The following is a 19,378-nucleotide window of genomic DNA, read 5'->3' as shown; positions in this document are numbered from 1 at the left end:
GGTTGGTGTCCCAAGGCAAGGCCTTTAGATTCTTAATGTCCTAGAAAGGCTGCAAATATTTAATTTCCAATAGCTAATAGCTACATATAAACTGTGGTAGAGGGAGATACCTATTTGGGAGTCACCTGCAAATTAAATTTCACATAAAAGCACAAACACATTCAATTTGCATATGCTGATAAATGTAGATATTGATGTCTTTGTATATTTCTATGTCCTGATATCTGTATCCTAACTACATGAACATGGTGTTTCATGATTCACAGTAATAATTCAAAATTACTAAAATCATATTTATTTGCTATAAAATAATGCTTAAAATCCCATACATATGAATCCTTTCACATTAGAAGCATTGTTAATTTTTAGAATTTTTTTCAAATGAGTTTAAAAGGAATTTTGAAATCAATAAATGGATATTTGTTTCATGGAGAGGCTTGGAACTCTGTGTAACAAGCATATATGTAAATATATTCGTGAATATACATATTTATACATGTATATATGTGGTGTGTTAGGGACTGTTGTGCATGGGAGTGTTGTGAACCTTCATTACCTGGTGCCTTTGAACACCAGAGCCTTGTCTTACTAAGTGCTATGGGAGTGGGAGTGGATTAAAGACTGGGAGGATATTTAAGCACTCGTATTTGGTTCAATAAATGGAGACCTTGTAGACCTTGGTGTATAGAGTGAAACTTCTCTTCCTTGTCCCTCACCCCTCCAACACTCACCTGAGGAAAGGATAAGGAAGTCCTGAAAGAGACCCAACAAATATCCAAATGCTTCCTATGATCTAGAGTAACTTAACATTTTTACCTTTAGCTTCTCTTTCTCTTCAACCATATACCCCTTGTCAAAATCATTTAGTGGTTTTGTAATAGCTATGAAATTCTTGACAAAAATTATATTTGTAGTCTCTCCTGTGGCACTTTTGCTTTTTTGCTCTATGGCACCAGGTGATGAAAATTCACTGCACTCCCATGCACAATAGCTCTTAAGAGTGGTGTGTGGGTATTTATATTGTGTGAGCATGTATGTGTGGAGAGAAAGACAGAAACAAAGACAGACATGCACAGAGAAATCCTCTATATAGGCTAATGCTACTTACTGCTTAATGTAATTGTTTGCATATACCTTTTTCTTCTATCCTCCCTACTAGTTATCTGGAAAATAATATCATTTAAATTTTTGATAAGCATTGTTATTTTGTACTATAACCAATCATAGTGGTTATATTAAGAAGTCTCAAACTTCGCCATTCAAGCTTTTGCCTAGGTAAACTAATTTGACCTAAACTATCAAACACTTTTACAAATATTTGAATAGTAAAATGGATATAATTCTATACATATACTCAAGCATAAAAGTTCAAGATTTCATTGGTGTCCTTTCTTTACTCAATCCTGTTGTCTACCTGAAGTTACATTTGTCAGATTTTCAAGTTCCAAAAAGCTATGAACAAATGTAAAATAATTACATAACAGATTTGGGTATCATTCAGACTGAAAAAAATGAGTTTAATGTAAAAGGAAGTTAACTCATTCATTTAAAGACTGTTTTTTTTTAAATTACAGTGTTAGAGTAAATAGGTCAAATAGAATTTGATGTTAAAAAGACATTTATTTGTAAATTTTCTAGAGAAAAAAGAAAATATGTATTATATGACAGAAAAACTGGAGATAAAGACAAGACATTCGTGGTTAATGGAATTGTAAAATAGCAGGTTTTTTGGCAAAGTGATTCGGCAGTTTACAATTTTTTAAGTCAATCTAATTTTCTGATTCAATTATTCTATTGTTTGATATATACTTTGTGTGTTACGACAAACAAAAGAAAACAAAACTAATGCTATCTGCTCATGTTTGGAGAATTATTGTTTCCAGAAAACCTTGTAGTCCTTAACATTATGTTGCAATTTTCCAATGGCACTCTAGGTTTTCCCCACCTCTTCCTGTTTGTATTCAGTACAATATCTCACTTCTCCTAATCAAGGGTATTTGGAAATTCTCACTATCTAAAAAGAAAATTCTTTTCAATGTGTACTCCACTGGATCTCTTTCCTACTCTTTATGACTATGGATAATAAGTGATGGGAATATATTTCTCTGTTTTTTATATTGGTTGGAATTGATAAGACTAGTATATCTCTTACAAAGATTCTTGGTATGTGGACAAATATAAGAGCAACAACTTAGAAGACAAAAATCTTGCTCTCATTGAATGATACTCTATTCTCTAAATGTTGCTGCCAATTTTGAGATGGTAAGTTTTTGCTTAAAACAAAGGCTTATCTATTAAAAAGATTTATTTTTTCCTAGTGTTGTGGTGTAGTTGTGAATTATGGAACATTTCAATCTTCAAAGAATCAAAATTAAAGATCACTTAAAGGGTAACAGAAGACTAGTAAGTGTGAGTATGATGCAATACATTACAAAACCTATTGGAGTGGTAATAGAAATTCCACCAAAGGAGATGAGCAAGGGAGAGGTATTATTGTTCTATAGTCCACCTATAATGCCAAGATACTTTGACAATCCCCAGCTTGCTGAAACAATTCAATGTGTAAGATTTATGTGGAGCATGTGTACAATAGTCACATCAATGAAATCACAGATGTATTGTTGTTTAAAGATTGAAGAGTATTTTAAAGAACTAGTGCTTGACAGGTAATTTCATGAAATAATTCAAAATGCAGAAAAGCAGAATCAGAAGAATTAAGTATAAATTAAGAGACTGTTTTTGAGAGATCAATAGCTGTGATTTCATCTAATGTAAATCACATCTATTGTGTAAACTTTCTCAAATCAGGTGTGTGTCTGAACAGTGATGACAGCAGGGTTGAAGAGAAGTGACAAAAATGTCATGAAAGCCACCAACACTTAATGTCATGAAAACCATCTCTTAACTTTATTGTTGAATATCCAGACTCTTATAACAAAACTTATCTCAGACATGACAAGTCAGACAGAACGCAGCTGCATGGCTTCCCTGGTTAAATTTACAATATTTATCCTTTAAAGTCTACATATTTCCTTAGCATCAAGTTTCCCCATACACTTCTAGCTCTGCAAAAGTTTAGGTCAGCGTTCAACCGTGAGCCAACCAATCCACTTAATGGGCAAGAATAGATGATTGTTCTTGTTAATTTAGTTCCAGGGACATCTGTGTCCTCACTCCTATTGAAGCCAGCCCTCAACATTCCTCTACCAATACAAATCATCTACAAGGTCTCAAAGAAGTGACTAGGACCTTGAAAGGACCCTCAAGATGTCTGTAGATAAACCTATAGAAGGTCATAAGTTTAAATAAAAAGTACATCTTTTTTCCCTAGTCTCAGAAACTTAGTTTTACCTTCACCTATTCTAAAAGGGAATCCACTGATTTTGTGAAATTATTAGAGATCAATAGCAAAAATAATAAAGAACCTTAGCTCTAAGACCATATAAGAAGGAAATTGAAAATAATTGACAAAGAATTCTAATAAAGACAGAATATAATACTGAAAATGTGGATATTTTATGCAATTAAATATATTTTGAAAAATAAATAGTTGCAAAACAGGTACAATTTGTATTTATTTGCTATTTTAAAATAAACCATTTAAATTTGCATATTAATATGCATGTTTATTTGTGGTGGCTAATTGCATGCAAGTTCAATATGAGTTAAAAGAGTAATGTGGCTATGAAAGAAACAATTGTGATAAGGAGACACTAATTTCCCTATACTCTGACTTGGTACAGAACAGCTAAAGTTTCCCAATTATAGTTTTGTGTTTAAATCTAGATAATAATTTGCAAAATGCATATTGCCAAGTTGAAGTGCACCCAGGTGACCAGGTTATTGAGAAGACTTCAAAATATATTATGTTAGAAAGAATCAAAAGAGGATCATTAGTCTTGAGAAGAGACAATAGATCACCCAATAGCGATCAACATGTTTGAAGTGCTACCATAAAATTCAATCATGGAATATAGACCTTGAAGGAGCATTAAACCTATTAAAATAATAATATAGGATAGATATGCATTTTATCTATGTAATGGAGCAAATAAGAGTAGAATTTGGACTCCTAGGGAGAAATTATAATGGCAATGGTTTTAATCTAAATATTGGTTCAAACTTACTAATTATTAGGGACATTCAAAATAAAATGGATTTATAATGTAGTGTGAGTTCTTTATCACAGGAGCTATTCAGTCACAGTTTATTTGGTTGGAACTGTATTAGGATGTTTGCAAACATGTCAAATCATGCCTATGAAGCTATATCTTCTTAAAGGCAGGTGCCACCAGTTTAGCCATTTTCAGACATGTGTGATTCTTCATAACTCTATTTGAGATTAACTTGGCAAAGATACTAGAATGGTTTGACATTTCCTTCTCCAATTCATTTTACATATAATGAACAGAGACAAACTGGGTTAAGTCTCTTGTCTGGGTCAGAAAGTTAAAAGTGTCTGAGCCAAGATTTGAACTCATAAAGCTGAGTCTTCCTGACTCCATGACTAGTACTCTATCCACTGCATCACTTTGCTACCATCAGGAGCAATCATCAATCCATAATTTTATCCGCATTTTTATGTGATAATAAAATATTTGCTGAATGCCATTTTGAGATGAATTTATGTGATGGCTAGACAATAAAACCTTATAGATGCCTTCAATTTCTGATATTCTATAGTCCCATAATTCTGTGGATTTAGCAGTACTTATAGGGAGGAGAAGGGAATCAGGAAAGGCTTACTAGAGGAATTGTGTTGTTAGTCAATAGTTTAGGCAAGAAACACTCATAGGATTATGGAAAAGAGAAATACCTAGAAGAATTGATATGAACAAAGGCATGAGTCATTTTTGGTGTCCAAAATGCAAAAGAAAAAAAACACATGAAGAAAAAACTCATCATAATTCAATATTGCAAAGCCCTTTGCCAAAAGATATTTGTTTTCAAATATAAATTAAAAAAGTAAAATCTCCCTGAGATTGTAAAATGATAATTATGCTAAATAAGAAGACTTGATAACTCATATGGGTTATATAGTACTTTTCATTAGAAATCAATCTGCTTAATATATTGTTTTTATTAATTATGCTTCAATAATTGAGTCCTTTGAAATATAATAGCATAATTAGAACAATCCTGCATAAAATTTTCAACCCAATTAAACTTCATTTGACAAGTGTCAAATTACAATTTCTATTATCTATAAGACAGCACCATAAATAAGAAAGCTGATTTTTTAAAATATCACTAGGGCATGTGGAGCAAAGCCCCATGAAGCTAGCATGATCCTGGAGCTTTTTCCTATAAAATATTAAATAAAGCCTCTAGACAGACATTAAAGCTACATATTCCACAAAAATAAAAAAGAAGATAACCGAAACAAGTTTTCAATGATAGACCTCATGGAGGGTCTTCAGTGAAGGTCTTATCTCTTACAGATAAAAGGGAAAGTGTAGCCCAACTAGGCAGGAAAGCAGGACAGCCAGAGTTAGGCTTTTAGTCTCACTTAGTGCAGCCCAGGTCCTGACAGCTAGACAACAGCAGAGGTCTCAGCAGCTAGAAAGCAAGCTAGCAAGGAGGGCCCCCACCTCAAACAAAGTCTGGACCTTGAGAACACTGGGGAAAAAAGACAAGACTGGGTTGGGAACAAACCAATTGCATAGGCAGAGCCTGTAAAAAAGGCGGAAGCAAGTTTCTGCATAATCAATATCTGAGCTGCATAGGTATCATCTCAGTCAGAGATAAGCCAGGGATCAGATTTTAGACCTAGCGAAAAAGCTTGGCCTATAATCCCTATACCTCAGTAATAGAGAAGCAATCAAAATACATGAAAGAACTAAAAGAGTACTAACCGAAGAAAACTACAAAGCAGGTAGAGATGACAACAATGCCAGAAGAAGAAGAAAGCAATGACAAATTAACTACATAGCAAGTCTCAAGAGTCTATGAATTGGAAACAAATCCAAAACCTCATAAAGATCTTTAAAAAGAATTTCAAAGGGGCAGTTAGGTGGTACAGTGGATAGAGCACCATCCCTGGTGTCAGGATGACCTGAGTTCAAATTCAAACTCAGACACTTAATCATTACCTAGCTGTGTGACCTTGGGCAAGTCCCTTAACCCATATGACTTGCCAAAAAACCCTAAAAACAAAAAAGAAAAAAATAATTTAAAAAGCAAAGAAGAGAGGAAGAATAAAAATATAGAAAAAGAAATGAAAATCAAACAGGAAAATTATGAAAAATTGACCAAGAAATCAACTCCTTTAAATATAAAAATAACTAACTGGAAAAAAAAGAATGATACTCTTCAAAAAGCTCAATTGATCAAATAGAAAAGGCCTGCAAATCATTTAAAAAAAATCAAACAAATGAAAAGGGAATGCAACTCAGGTAAAAGTAAAATTAATCAACTTGAAAAGAAAACACAAAAGATAACAAAAAGCCAAACTAAAAGACTAAAACTTACAATTAAACAAATAGAAACCAATGAATCTATGACACACCAAGATTCCATCAATGTAAAAGTTTGGGGAAAAAAACTAAAGAAAACATAAAGTATGTTTTTAGGAAAAACAAACAATTTAGAGACTAGATCCAGGAGAGATAATTTATGAATTACTGGTTTACTAGAAAATCTAGCTTTAAAAAAAGAACATGGAAAATATTTTTCATGAAATTAGCAAGAAAAACTGTACAAATCTGTTAGATAAGAAAAATAATATAGCCACTGACAGAATACACAGAACTCAGCCAGAATGAGAGCCCAGGATAAAAATTCCAAGGACTATCATAGCCAAATTGCAGAATTCTCAAATAAGGGAGAAAGTACTGCAAGCAGCCAAAAAAAGAAGCAGTTTAAATACAGAGGAATAACATTCAAAATTACATAAGAATTATTAAAAGATTCAACACTGAAGGATCACAGGACCTGGAATACAATATTTTGAAGGGCAAAGCATCTTGGATTTTAGCCAAGAATTTATTGCACTCCAGAATTCAGTATATTCTGCTGGGGACAAGATAGATTTTTCATTGAAATAGGGGGTTTCTGAAATTTCCAGATAAAAAGAACAGAACTGAACAGTAAAGTTGATCTTCAAATGCTAGACAAGGTAAACATAAAGGGGAAAAATGTTAGTCAAAAAAATTAGACACAAGGGAGGGTAACACTTTTAATTCTTGAAAATTTTATTTCTCTTAGGATAGTTAAGGGTAGAATATTGTTGAAAAAAATTGAACTTAGAGGATATGGGTATGGTTGGTTTCTGTTCTTCTACTGAAGAAGACCAAAATGACATCACTACATTTAAGTCAAATTACAGTGCATCTGACTGTGGCTGATCAGAGCAATATAATCTCCTAATTCTTACCACAAGTTGTACAGAACTAGTTCAGGTGAAAAGCTGGGATGTTAACTCTAAATTTATGTGTCTCAAATTTCTTTTGATCTACTTTAACACTGTTTTTGCTCATTTCTCATACAGTTCAGCCCTTTCTTTGAAAAGGGCTTTCTATCCTGGGAAGTCTTGGGCCAGTGTCTCCAATAATTTATAGTCAGTTATAAAGTTCTTAAGAGAGACCTCCGGGATGTTCCGTTATTTACAGTACTAAGAGGCTCTATTAAATCAGAAATGACTTTGTTTTGTTTTGTTTTGTTTTATTGGGGGGGGGGGTTTGCAAAGCAATGGGGTTAAGTGGCTTGCCCAAGTTCACACAACTAGGTAATTATTAAGTGTCTGAGACTGGATTTGAACTCTGGTACTCCTGACTCCAGGGCTGGTGTTCCATCTACTGTGCCACCCAGCCGCCCCTAGGAATGACTTTGTTTTACTAGATACTAAGATATTTGTAGTATCTTAGGGGCAGAGGGTGAGACCCTATTTAGAAGGGTTGAACATAAAGAAATTAGTAAGTGATCTTATCTTAATTCATCCTTTAGTTAACAAAAGTTTAAATACCATGTGTAGTAGAAGGGAGTGTAGGAAAGAGTGTACCTGATACTTTGGTTTGGGAGGGCTGTAAATCTATGGATGGAGTACTATAGAGAAGGGAAAGTGTACACTTAAAAGGGCTGGACAAGAAATCATCATGAAAAGATTTTGGTTAGCTTTATGCTTTGGCAACAATTGGAGGGAGTATGTTTAGTGGGGAGGGGCAAGTACAATTATTTCTCTATAGTGAAAAGGGGGTAAGGTATAAAGGTATAAAGTGATTATAATTTAATGTAATTCATGACTCTTGAGAAGTGTTTTTGTCTAATGAGACAGAAAAGGGTAGGGTATTTAGTGACAAAGAAAATACTGCTTATCAAACAATCAATCAATCAATCAACCTTTTAAAGATAGCACTTTGAGCATATCAATCCATCAATTTTTGATCAGATAAAAGGAGTATATTTTAACAAATGGAATGCAAGTACAAAATAGGGTAAAGAAATAGAAAGATATAAAGGAAAAGATTGGATATTAGTGCATAAATAATACCAGGTGAACAGGCACAAACACCTATTTTAGTAATACATATTCAATGAATATAACTCTAAGAGGAAATACCATAAGTATATACCCAACTGGATTTAAAAAAAAATCTATCCTACCCTACAGGGAAGTGGGGGGAGGGAAGGAAAGAGGAGGGAAGAAGAGACTGATAAAAGGGAATGAAGGTATAAGTGAAAATAAACTGAAAATTAAAATGTAAAAGAATTAAAAAAGAAAGGGAGATAAAAATTAGGTGAGGAGGAATAAGAGGAAAGGAAAGAAAAAATTGCAAATGGGGAAAGATAACATGGAAGGAAATAAAGATTTAGGATTCTTAACTGTAAATGTGAATGGGATGAACTCTCCCATAAAAAACCAAATGGATAACAGAATAGATTAAAAAACAGAATCCTACAATATGATATTTTCGATAAACAGCTTTGAAGCAGAGAGATACAGAGTAATGATAAAAGGCTGGAGCAAAATAATTATTTCATCAAAAGTAAAAAAAAATCTGGGGTGATGAGCCTGATTTCAGATAAAGCTAAAGCAAAAATAAATCTCATTAAAAGGAAACAGCATGTTTTCAAAAGGCCCCATGGACAATGAAGATATATCATTATAAAATATATATGCACCTTTTGGTATAGTGTCCAAATTCTTTGAGGAAAAGATGAATGAATAGAAAGGTGACATAGCAACTAAGATAGAGAACCTCAACCTCCCTCTCTAAAAACCAGATAAATTTAGCCACAACATAAACAAAAAGGAAGTTGAGTTGAATAAAATCCTATAACACTTATAAATGATAGACTTCTGGAGAAAACTGAATGGGGAAAGAAAAGAATATACCTTTTTCTCTGTAATACATGGCACCTGTACCAAAACTTATCATATAGTAGGACATAAAAACCTTACAATCAAATGCAGAAAGGCAGAAATAATAAATTCATAATTTTCATGTCATGATGCAATAAAAATACATGTAATAAAGTGTCATAGAATGATAAACCAAAAATTAATTGGAAACTAAGTAGCTTACTATTTTTTTAGTATAGAATGACTGCTTTTATTCATTTCATATTACATATACATTTTGCATGAAAAGAAATGTATTAAAGTAGGAAAAACTTATAAAACTAAAAGATTTAAACAGTGGCAATTACCAGTCTACAATAATAGAAAAATAGAATTCTTTTTAGGCAATTGTCCTATTATAAAAGCTTTCACATCTTTTTTTTTAGATTATGAATTTGAGACCACTTTGTCTCCAGACACTACCAAGTCCTAAACTACTACAACAGCTATACCAAAGATCATCTCACTAGATGTGTCAATCATTTCTTTTCCAGAAGAATTTGATCTAGCTAGAAAGAAACAGTGTTTGGTAAATTTTCTTTCCTTATGGTTACATATGGTTAGATAGATTATTTTTAAACTACATTTTATTATTTTTAATTATGGAAATATTTTGTTTTCCAATAATATAAAATGCTAGTTTCTATCAATCAATTTTTTGCAAGGTTTTGAATTTTACACAGTTTTTTCTCCTCTGACCCTACCTTCCTTTCCCACTCCCCCCAAAGAACACATTCTGCTATAGTCTTTACATTAGCTTCCATGTTACAACACAGGTCCAAGTTGAATATGTTGAGATAAAAAACAGATCCAAAAGAAAGAAAGAAAACATTAGAGATAGAAAAATTACATATGACAACTTTTAAAATTGAGGACAATAATATTTATCCTTTGTTCAACTCCACAGGTCCTTCTCTGGATGCATTTGGCATTCTCCATCACAAATCCCCTAAAATCGGTCCCTCTTTATTGCAATAATGGATTGAGCATGTGCATCAGGGTTGATCATCGTCCCATGTTGTTGGTAAGGGATGTAATATACTTCTGGTTCTACTCATGTTATTCATCACCAATTCATGCAAGTCTTTCGAGGATTTTCTAAAATCCCATACCACAAGATTTCTTATAGAGCAATCATTATGCATCACATACATATACCACAATTTGTTCAGTCATTTCACAATTAAAGGGCATCCCCTCATTTTTCAGGTCTTTGCCACTACAAACAGAGCTTCTATGAATATTTTTATGTATGTGGGATTTTAACCCCTTTTCATGGTCTCTTCAGGATAGAAACCCAGGAGTGGTATTGCTGGAACAAAGGTTATGAATATTTTTATTGCTTTTTGGGTGTAATTTCAAATTACTCTCCAGAAAGATTGGCTCAATTCACAGCTCTACCAACAATGCATCAGTGTCCAAGATTTCCCACATCCCCTCAAACATTATTCTGTCTGGTCATATTAACCAATCTGAGTGGTATGATGTGGTACCTGAGATGCTTTGATTATAATTTCTCTAATCAATAATAATTTTGAGCAATTTTTCATATGAATATAGATAGCTTTGTTTTCCCTGCCCTAGAATTGCATTTGCACAGCCTTTGATCATTTGTCAATTGAAAGATTTTTTTATAAAGTTGACTCAATTATCTATTTATTCTAGAAATTATTTTTCTTTCTCAGAAACACTAGTTCTAAAAATTGCTTCCCAATTTACTATATTCCTTTTGATCTTGGTTACAGTGCTATTGATGGTTCAAAAGTTTTTTTTAATTTAATTCAAACAAAAATATCCTATTTCCTTTTATATTGTTTTTGATCTCTTCTTTGGTCATAAACTTCTTGCCTTTCCATGCATCAGACAGGTAAGTAAACTACTCCTTCTTCTCCTAATTTGTTTATAATATTGTCTTCTATTGTCTAAATCCTGTACCCATTTTGAGCTTACTTTGGTGTAAGGTAGAAGATGTTGGTCTAATCCTACTTTATGTCATACCATCTTCCACTTTTCCCAGCAGTATTAATTGAAGATTAAATTCATATCCCAAAAACTAGACTCTTTGGGCTAATAAAACAGTAGACTGCTATAATCATTTACTGCTCTCTCATCTCATCCTCCTCCTGATGTGTAATCCTCCTGCTGTCATTTGCACCTAATCTATTCCACTGATCCAAGACTATTTCATAGCTACGAACAGATATTTCTGATAATTGATGCTTTGTAATATAATTTTATATCTGGTATGTCTAAGCCACCTTCTTTAGCATTTTTTATTGAATCACTTGATATTCTTGACTTTTGTTTCTCCATATGAACTTAGTTACTATTTTTTCTGGCTGACGAAAGTAATTTTTTGGAAGATTGGCTTATCACAAAATGAGTCATTTAATTTAGGCATAATTGTTATTTAGGTTTGTTATTAATGTAATCAATTCTTCTGATAGTTTTCCTAACATTGAAACAACCATGCATTCCTGGAATAAATCTTACATGATCATAGAATATTTATCCTAGTGATAACTTGCTGTAATCACTTTGCTAATATTTTATTTAAAATATTTGCATCCACATTCATTAGGGAAATTGGTCTATAATATTTTTTCTCTGCTTTGACCCTTCCTGGTATAGATATCAGCACCATATTGGTGTCATAGAAGGAATTGAGCAGAGTGCTGTCTTCATCTATTTTTTTTCCAAAGAGGTTATATAGAATTGGAACCAATTGTTCTTTGAATGTTTGATAGAATTTACTTGTGAATTCATTTGACCAGGGAAATATTATTCTTAGGGAGTTCAGTGAGGACTTGTTGAAACTTTTTTGTGCAATAGGGTTAATTAGGTATTTAATTTCCTCTTATTTTACAAGGGCAATTTATATTTATATTTTTACAGATATCCATCCATTACACTTAGATTTTCAAATTTGATGACAAACAGTTGGGCAAAATAGATCTGAATTATTACTTTAATTTCCTCCTCATTGGTGGTGAATTCCTCTTTTTCATTTCTTGATACTAATAATTTGGTTTACTTCTTTTTTTATCAAATTATCTATTTTTATTGTTTTTCATAGAACAATTTTATTAATTTTTCCTTTAATTTCTAATTTAGTATTTAATTGGGCATATTTAAATTGTTCCTTCTCCAATTTTTTTTGTTTTTATATTCAGTTCATGGTTTTACTCTTTCTCTATTTTATTCATGTAAGCATTTAGAGGTAAAACATATACATTAATAAGTGCTTTAGCTCTATCCCATAAGTTTTAGTATGCTTACCCATTAATGTCATTATCCTGGATGAAATCACTAATTCTTTCTATGAATTGTTGCTTGACTCACTCGTTCTTTAAAACTAGGTTATTTACTTTCCAATTTGTTTTTGATCTATCTCTCCATGGTCCTTTACTGCACATGATTTGTACTGCATCCTGGTCAGAAAAGGCTGCACTCAATATTTCTGCCTTTCTGTATTTGATTATGAGGTTTTTATACCCTAGTACATCATCAGTTTTTGTGTAGATACCATGTACCATAGGAAAAAAGGTACAATTTTCTCCAAAGTTTCCTAATATTCTATTTACATCCTTAGCTTCCTTCTTGTTTATTTTATGACTAGTTTTATCTAATTCTAAGATAGGGAGGTTGAGGTCTCCCACCAGCAGAATTTTATTGTCTTTGCCTTCTTCTAACTCATTAAGCTTCTCCTCTAAGAATTTACATCAAGCTATACCTCTTGGTGCATACATATTTAATAATGCAGTTACTTCATTATTTTTAGGTATGGTATCTTTTAGGAAGATATAGTTTCCTGCCCTTCATCTTTTAATGAAATATATTTTTGCAGCTGCTTTGTCTGAGATAAAGATTGCTACCCCTGCTCCAGTCTTTTATCTTCATTTTGTTCAAATGATTTTCTTATAAGCAGAATTTTGTTAGATTCTGGCTTTTATTCCCCTCTGGCATTCATTTCCAAAGTTATAATTACTAAGGCTTTATTGCACTCCTACTGCCCACAACAGCTCTGGTGTGGGTCTGGACATGAATTTCCTAGAGTCAGGTGAGGTAGCAAAACATACCCAAACACAAAAGGTTGGGAAGTGAAAATCTACCAACTTTATTTTTGGAAACTCAGACTTTTTATAGCAAAAACTTATCTCAGGAATGATCAGTTAAATGATAACCAGTTTCACAATTTCATGGGTAAATTTACAATATTTGTTCTTAGAAATCTGCATACTTCTCTATCAGAAAAACCTTTTACAACCACCTCCAGAGCCACAGATTATCCCAGGTCATGGTTCACTGGTGAGCCAACGAATCCATACAATTAGCAATAATACATACATATCTTTGATGGTAAAGGTCACCAAGAATATGTGAATATCACTCCCAGGGGCTAGTCCTCCACAGATCCCTCCTTCTTAGGCATGCTGAAGCTTTAGGTGGTGTGTTAGGACTTCTATGTTTTGTTCCAATGACAAAAGACATTTAAGACAAATGGGCCTAATACATGATATCAATAATAATGCAAAGATATTAGGAAGCACACTCTCTAATAAGTTCATAAAATAAAAAGGATGAAACCTATTAACAAAGTTCAGCAAATTATCAATACCTGAGTACATATCCATTCTAAGTGCCAATGCAATATCATTAACAATTTTATGCAATTGATTCATATCCATAGTTATAGAATCATGGTATATAAGACAAGATTTACTCTCCTTCCTTTTTTCCACTTTTTCCCTATATATTCCCCCTTCTTTTGCACTTCCAGAAATCTCTTAAGATCTTTATGTTTTCTTTCTACTAAAGCTTGACCAGTGGGGTTATAGGTAATACTTGTAATATGTTTTATATTGAAATATAGGAAGAATTTTTTAAATGCCATAGAAGTATATCCAGGGCCATTTCTGTTTTTATGGATTTTGGTATCCCAGCCACAGCAAAACAATGGAATAAATGATCGATCATACCTTGTGTAGCCTCTGAACCTTGTGCTGTTGCCATTGCACATGAACCAAAAGTATCTACAGTAACATGAATAAATTTCATTTTTCCAAAAGATGTATAATGAGTCACATTCATCTGTCACAATTCATTAGGAACCTGGCTTCTAGATTCTTAGAATAATTTGGAGGAGTAGGTAAATGTAGAATGCATAGTTGACAGGATATTACTATATTCCTTGGTTGCCCTCTGGTGATTTTAAATGCTTTCCTTAATAAAGAGGCATTTTAGTGAAATTTTTGTGATACTGCCTAGATTGCTCTTCTACTAAGCTTATAAGAAATGGAAGGGTTAATTGATCTGCCCTATGACTGCCTTCATATATGGGCCCAGGCAATCCAGTGTGGGAATGTATGTATTCAATAAAAAAAAAAGATTATATCTATCTCTTATAACTTCTTGCAACTCTTTAAAGAGTTGATATAATTTTTCATCAGTGTTATGTTTAATAAAAGCTGTTTCTATGTATCTGACCACATGATAACTATACTTACTATCTAGAGTGTCATAACTTCAGATATTTTCTCTCATTACCTCTATAGAGCATTCAATCATTAACTCCAGGCTTTGACATCATTACACTAAAAAGAGCTTATGTTGATAAAACTACATGATAAAGATTTTCAACATCTTGCTCATCAGTAAATTACCTAACTATAGGTTACATAATTTTCAATCTCCCAATCATTTTTCAAAGCCTCTCACATTTATAAAATATTATTGGAACTAATTGCAGTTAAGCTATAAGTTCCCAATTTCTTATACAACTTTTTTCTAAGTTTACCATTTTTGCGTCTTTAAAATTAAACATTAAATTCTTAACCTACATGAAACATAGTGCTTCCATTCTGATATCTCATTTTTTTAGGGTTTTTTTTTTTGCAAGGCAAATGGAGTTAAGTGGCTTGCCCAAGGCCACACAGCTAGGTAATTATAAAGTGTCTGAGACCAGATTTGATCCCAAGTACTCCTGACTCCAAGGCTGGTGCTTTATCCACTACGCCACCTAGCTGCCCACTGATATCTCATTTTCTTAAAGTTAACCTTATAAATAAATATGCTATACAAATATTTTTCATATCTCTGTTTTATAAGCTTATTTTCCTCTTGTTCAAATTCACTCCTATTTTCAAAAAGAACATCAGATTCTCTATGAATTTGGTTTTATATATAATAATTTCAAAAATCCAGTGTAATTATATATATATTATATATATATATATAATTTCAAAAAATTCAATGTAAAATTTTTACTAATGCCAAGGATACAGGATACATATATGTATATGTATATGCATATATATGTAATTTCTTCTTAAATAACAGATATTAAATAAGTTGCTTTGATTTTACATATAAATATTCCTTTTAAAAAACACTAGGTGGAAGAGCACAACTTTTCACAATCTTTGAGCCAAAAGACCTTGAGAAATACAATCTTATTGGTAAAGTATGCTCCAGTTTTCTTATAACAAATCTTTATAAAGGAGATAAATGATACTTCAATTCATTCATTGCTTGTTATTGGAACACAATATTAAAGTTTCAAAAAATTGTCTGAATCTCTTCTTATATAAAGTTTACTAATTATACATACTACATTTCAATTTAATGCATATTCCCTTTACTCCTTAAAATTCTGTAAAACATAAAAATTTCTTGAGACCAAATGTTTCTAAAATCCCTTTTTATGATTACAAAATTTTCTTTAAAGTTCTCTTAATCTAATAAATTCCAAACTCATATTCAAAATTAGCTTAAATTATTTTCCTTTTAAAAATATAAAAGTTTGCAAATTCTTCTTATCTGTATCAGTTCTATTGTAACTTTTCAATTCTCTAACTTAAAAGAGCTTTCTATCCTCAATGAGAAAATGATATTCTGGGAATTGGAGATTCCTCACATTTTGAGATATTAAGGTAGCATGCACTAATTATTTACCTTTACTGTTTAACTGTTTACCTTTCCTTGTTCACCGCCCCCAAATTGTTTTATTATATATATATATATATATATATATATATATATATATATATATATATCATGCTAATTAAGACTAGTCCAAAAATAATTTTAGGGACAATTTCAATTTATCCTAGGAATCTTATAGATATAATTTGTCAAATCAGTAAATAAAATTCGATTTGTCTATCAGAACATAAAAGAGACAATAGAAAAATAAGAGAAAATAATAGAACTCCTTTGCCTCTAAAAACAACATGATTCTTAGTAAAATCTCCCTTTTTGGAGCCAGTCATGCACTTTTGGAAAAAAAAAAAAAAGATCCAATTTTGAAAAGAGAGAATGGAGAGAAGATTGGCCAATCAGAACACAGAGAAGAGCAAGCCTGAGAGACAATTGATAGCTTCTTTCTGCCTGTATTTTAAAGCAAACACATTTAAGCAAACACATATAGACACATAAACAGAGTCAGAGCATTTAGAACCAGAATCTAGGGGAACCCCACTCTGCTCTCACAGTAGAGAGTCCGTTTAAATATTACACAAAGACAAAAAACAACAGGATAACACCACCAAAGGTGACAAATATTCCAAGAAACCAGAGAAAAAATGGAGAAAACCTTCCATTTTTTCACAATATATATTTTTTTCATTCAAAGGTTTTGATATCTAACACTTCTTGATTTTAACTACAAATAAGTATAACCTTTGAAAAGACAAAAAAGTCACTCAAAAATCCTTCAGCCTAATTGGAATATCCTCTGTCCCCTATCAAGTTTAGAGTAAACTAAAAAACTTCAACATCCTTAAATCTTTTCTGGGAAAGGAATCCTCCTTCTTCTCTTTCTTCTTCTTCTTCTTCTTCTTCTTCTTCTTCTTCTTCTTCTTCTTCTTCTTCTTCTCATCTTCTTCTTCTTCTTCTTCTTCTTCTTCTTCTATTCCTTCTTCTTCTATTCCTTCTTCTTCTTCTTTTACTCCTCAAACATCCCATTATTTTTTGTAATAATCAAATTATGTATTTTAAAATGAACCTGATTATCTTATCTTTATGAAATCGAATAGAATTTTTGTGATTGTTTATTTAGCATATACCTTTCTCATCTGCAAATACTGTCACTTTTCTGTAAAACTTCAAATAAAATTCCTTTTTAACTTTTTTACCATTTTATTTTATCTCAACTAGTGCTTTTTCTTAAATCCTCTCTCAATTAACTTCAAGATCTAGATAAGTGAACTGTGAGCAAACAAGCTGTCTATTCTCTCACACCCATTGCCTCCCTCTTTTTCAGGCAATTTTAATCCTGCCTATTCTTGTGCCTGTAAACTATACCCAATTTGATTATTTACTCCTGCTCATGCACCAATGCTAGAGAGGATTTCTTTTTTTTTTAGGGTTTTTTTTTTTTGCAAGGTGAATGGGGTTATGTGGCTTGCCCAAGGCCACACAGCTAATTATTAAGTGTCTGAGACCAGATTTGAACCCAGGTACTCCTGACTCCAAGGCTGGTGCTTTTTCCACTATGCCACCTAGCCGCCCCTAGAGAGGATTTCAAATTTTATTCTTAACCCTGTTGCTTCATTTCTTTTAGCCTGACTAGTACAATTCTCAAAAAAATTCAGTTTTCCCTATTAAGTAATCTCCTGGTGTAAGAGTAGTTTTTGCTATCATGGTCCAATCTTCTGGAGCTAATATTTGTCTACCTAATATTTCTATTATATTCAAAATATATGGACTGGTTTTACCATATATGCTTGTTGCTGAATTTAATTCCCTAAATGTTTTAAAATTTAAATTATAATATTCTCTAAAAAGAATTCCTGGAATATTTGGAACAGGTCTCTCAAGTATGGAAAAAGAGAACAATAACTCTCAAGTCCCATGGAATCTTCTCTCCCTTATCTATTGTTTTTGAGCCACTATTTGAACAATATTCATATGTCCCTTATCTTTGGTAACATTTTCTTCCTTATACCTTAAAGGAGCAAAAGGGTTATTGCAGTTATGAGGAGGTGGAACTGGCTGGGAGCCACTACCACCTGAAGCCCAGGGTAGGGCCCAGCATCCCAGAGACTCTCTGGTACAAATTCCTAAAGCAGGAGCTGGGAGGAAGATTCTCCAGGGAAGGTAAGACCCAGAGGTCTTGACCTCCACACCCTTCCTTCCACCCTGAGGCAGGCATGAGTCCAAAGGTAACTTTGGAGGTAAAAGCCACCACTCTTTTTTACTCTTATCTTCCTGCTGAATAGTTTGAACACATCAATGTTTAATATACTCTGAGCCAAAGGAACATCTCCAGGTGGAGTCAGGCAGATTTCTAAAAGATTCCTATATTAAATGCTTCCTGACCTTTTTTTTTTAAATGTTCACTCTGTTTCCCTACAGTTTCCTATTTCTCAGTACTTAGCACTCTTTCTTCTGGAAACCAAGGACAACATTTTTATACACATTCAATAAATTCTTACACTTGTTTTGTTGTTATTAACAAGCTTCTTTCTTTAACTATCTGCTTTAGCACTTTCAAATAATGTCCTCTATCCTTAGACTGTCCCTGTCCCATTTTAATGCTCTCTGTTTTAGACCTGATGAAAAAAATTATTTAACTTAATTGCCTGCTGTCCTTTCAAGATTGATTCCTCTCCATGTCCGACTGTCCATCCGTCCATCCTTCTGTCCATCTGTCAGTCCATCCATCAGTCTGTCCCTGGTGAAGCACCAGCTATCGACCACCATAGCTCTGGTGTGGGTCTGGACATGAATTTCCTAGAGTCATGTCCGGTAGAAAAACATACCCAAACATGAAAGATTGGGAGGTGAAAATCAACCAACTTTATTTTTTGGAAACTTAGACTTTTTATAGCAAAAGCTTATCTCAGGAATGACCGCTTAAAGGATACCCAGTTTCACAATTTCGTGGGTAAATTTATAGAAATCTGCATACTTCTTTAGCAGCAAAAACTTTTGCAACCACCTCAGGAGTCACAGATTATCCCATGTCAGGGTTCACTGATGAGCCAATGGATCCATACAATGAGCAATAATCCATACAAATCTTTGATGGAAAAA

The sequence above is a fragment of the Macrotis lagotis genome, chromosome X (assembly GCF_037893015.1).
Source record: "Macrotis lagotis isolate mMagLag1 chromosome X, bilby.v1.9.chrom.fasta, whole genome shotgun sequence".
Taxonomy (NCBI): Eukaryota; Metazoa; Chordata; class Mammalia; order Peramelemorphia; family Peramelidae; genus Macrotis; species Macrotis lagotis.
This window is presented reverse-complemented; position numbering follows the sequence as displayed.